The sequence below is a fragment of the Periplaneta americana genome, chromosome 14, assembly GCF_040183065.1.
Source record: "Periplaneta americana isolate PAMFEO1 chromosome 14, P.americana_PAMFEO1_priV1, whole genome shotgun sequence".
Lineage (NCBI taxonomy): Eukaryota > Metazoa > Arthropoda > Insecta > Blattodea > Blattidae > Periplaneta > Periplaneta americana.
In genome coordinates, this window is record NC_091130.1 from 10,320,784 (window position 1) to 10,324,391 (window position 3,608).

Sequence of the window (3,608 nt, forward strand, 5' to 3'; positions counted from 1 at the left end):
AGTCATCCCGCATCCACTGTCTAGCGATGGGTGTTGAATCCGAGAGACTCGCTTTCCGCTCCCGATGTTGTTGCCAGACACCGGGTCCAGCTCCGTCAGCTCAAATTGGACGAGGGAAGGAACGAGGGCAGGAATTGAATGGGGAGTTCTGGCTTAGATGCGACCTAATCAAGAGCATCGAAAAGCAGTGAGTGCTAGACAATTTAATTTCTTAATTAAAGAGTTTTTTCTTTCTCTGAATATTAATTTTTATCATTATTATAATTTATATATTTAATCGAGATGGCTATAAATTAAAAGAGCAGCTATCTCTAACGGGGTCATTTTTTAATTGTTTATTATACAGGGTTAGTTAAACGTCTCGCATCACTTAAATAACTTTTGAAGGATGTGGTTCAGAGACATGAAACTTGGTATGTGGGGATAACCATATACTGAGAACTCAATAATAGTATTACTGAGTTTTTTCTACTTCCGGTTTCACCGGAAGTAACTCCAACTCTCTTATTTTAAATGGAACATCCAATATATATATTTTTATTTTTGAATAAAGCTCATTAAGACCTTTTCAAAAAGTACCCACACTTGATACTTCTGTACAAATTCAGTGTTGCTAAGTCAAGAATATACCGAGACGGACCTCGTAGAATAGTACATTATGCAACGAGCCTATAATGGTAATAATTAAGAAGCAAGTATGTTTGTTTATGAAACGAGCGCAAGCGAGTTTCATAATTTTCATACGAGCATCTTAATTACCATTATAGGCAAGTTTCACACGACTTTTTATGCTCGACCATATTTCTAACTTAAAAGTATTGAAAATTAGGTCTTTTTATGGTTATGTGCAAACTGACCTGAATTGTGAGATGTGCGCAGACGCGAAAGTTTTTATTTTTTCTGAGGCCGAATGTCATTGACCTTGGCACAGAATAAGAATGAACATTACTCTGATATAACCTGCAAATTGATTTAGAATTGAAAAACGAGATGACAAATTGAATTTATTTGAATATTATTTACAATTAACGCTAATATAACCTTCTGCGACAGTATTGGATTTCCACCCTCCGTGACTTTTCGCTAATTGTCTGTCGATTGCATATCCGAGAATAATCGATATAACGGTACAAAGCAGACTTGTCATTGGCTGAAGACCTGTATTTTAATGAGTAGTGTACTTTAATGACATACATTAAAGGACTGCTACCAGGTGTATAATTACTACATTTCGGCATGGTCGAGCATAAAATCACTTCCACCTCTGTTACAGTTAGATGTTTCAATTTAAACTGTATCACGGCCCAAGAAAAGGCCTGTGACAATATTCAGTTCTTGTGGTAACTTTGTTGTCTGAACCCGAGAAGCCCTTACAGATTTCAGCCCAAACTCGGCCCACGAATCAGGCCCGTGGTCCGTGCCCGTGCAGAGCTCTATCTCTTCCACAGAGATCACGTGAGGGGGGGGATAGAATGTCTAGAAGCGCTACCTTCCATCGCTGTTGTCGGTCCTTACTGAATGTTACGTTGACCGTGGCGATGCCCTCACAATTAGTGTGCCACGTAATTTGTCAGGTCCGCAGTTCACGCGCGCGACAGCTAAGAGCACGTGCAAGGGCCAACATCCTGCCAGCCTCTCTGATCACGTGACGTGATGCATGCAACAAACTCTCTGCTGATTTGAGATTTCATATTAACCATTGTAGCTTATTCCTTGTATTTGTTAATTATTATTTGTGCGAGATCGTGCGTATTTGCTTGTTTTCCGCACAGTACCAATACGCGGTAAGTGTGAAATACCACATTCAGTATTCCCAACGTAACACACATAACAATTTCCCTCTTCTTACCGCTTAAGCGCGACATTCATTTTACTGCTTTAGGCTTTTAACATATTATTTTTAGAGACGTTTAACATAGTAATAATTATAAATTGGAAACTTACCACTGCAATTTCACCTAAATTGCAATGTTAATTATTGTTTTTAAATATTTGCAAAAATTAAGTAAAGTCTACTACTCCACGAAACTTATTGCGTTCCTGATACAAGTAACATCAAGGAAGCCGTGAAAAAATCAACAAGATTCCAGATGCCGATGTTATTACTGTAATATGTTATATAAATAATATTGTTAAAATATTAAAATGAAAAATAAATCATTATATAACCTTACCGTTTGTTTTAAGTTCGCATTTATAGACTGGGGGGAAAAAAAAGACAGACGTATATTTCGGCCTGCTGGAGTATAGTAAACACAGAAAACATTTTATAGCAACAATGTTGAAGAAAGATATTTTGGTTTTCCGAAGTTGCCGTCATTAAACAGAATCCAACATGGAGATTTCATTGCAACTAATTAGAAATTCGTCTTTCAGGTATGTAATAAACGATCTTCGCACAAAATAATGTACGATACACGAGCGGTATGTTTGTTTTCATGTTCTCGGAAATTAAAAAAGCTCAACTACGTTTCGCTTTTTCAATCTTTTCCTCGAACATGAAAACGTCAACATACCGCTCTTGTACCGTATATTACTATTTCATTTGTGTATTGTTTCGAGTGTATTTAGCAACGCACTAGTGAATAATTTTATCCCTTTTCTAAAGCTGTGAAACTCCGTTATGCTCCCACACCACACACCACAGTGGGACTGATTGCAATTCTAGCCGGAACAAAATCTAACATTGATAAATTCCTTTCGAGTCGTTGAAAATAGCAAAATGAAGGTAAATTATTATGACATTTGATGAAATATTTGTATGAGAATTATTATTTTAGTATAGACTGCCTATTTATTAAAAGAGAATCGTACAGTAATAGAAATTGCATACAACTAATGCAAATAAAAATTAAAGTAAACAGAAATTATTTTACAGACTACTATGAAGAGAAAAGTAATATATGTAGTAAATTCTATTACTCATGTTTAGAAATCAGAAGCGTCTGTTGTATCTCCAGAAGTGTCGGATCCGCTAGAGCTACTGTCGTCTTCATCTAGGGGTTGCAGTTGAGCTGTTGTTGGCACTCGCAGCTTGTACTTGTAGCAGTTTAATTACCTCAACTTACATTTTTGATTTTCTTGTATTTGGATGTCGATTGATCTGGGATATGATGGGATAAGAAGATACTAACACCATGTGTAGACATCTAAGTTTCTGTCACGAGGACACTTCCTAGCGTGGTCTAACCTGTACTTTTGTAAATGTTTATGTCTTGCCTCTTGAGCATCTTCAGATAACATCCCAATAGGAAGTATCGCAGTTTCTGCAATTTTCCCTCCATGTATAAGTATTTTATGCATGCTGGATGGCATGTAGTACCATTGATATAACTATTGTACCATTGGTGTACTTCTCAAACGCCTCAATATACTGTATATTGAATATCCACATGAAATGGTGCATAAAATTACAGAAAATGTGTGAATGAGGTCTTACTAATGCCCGTAATATTGGCTGTAATTTGTGGGTTTTCAAACAACCGACGTGCTATATTGCCATCATTTGATGTTCCAGGGCCACCAGATTTCGGTTTGTCAATAAGAAGACCTAATTGAGAGCGAAATCTAGAAATATTCTCCTTTTTCTAGCTTAAAAATATCTTTGT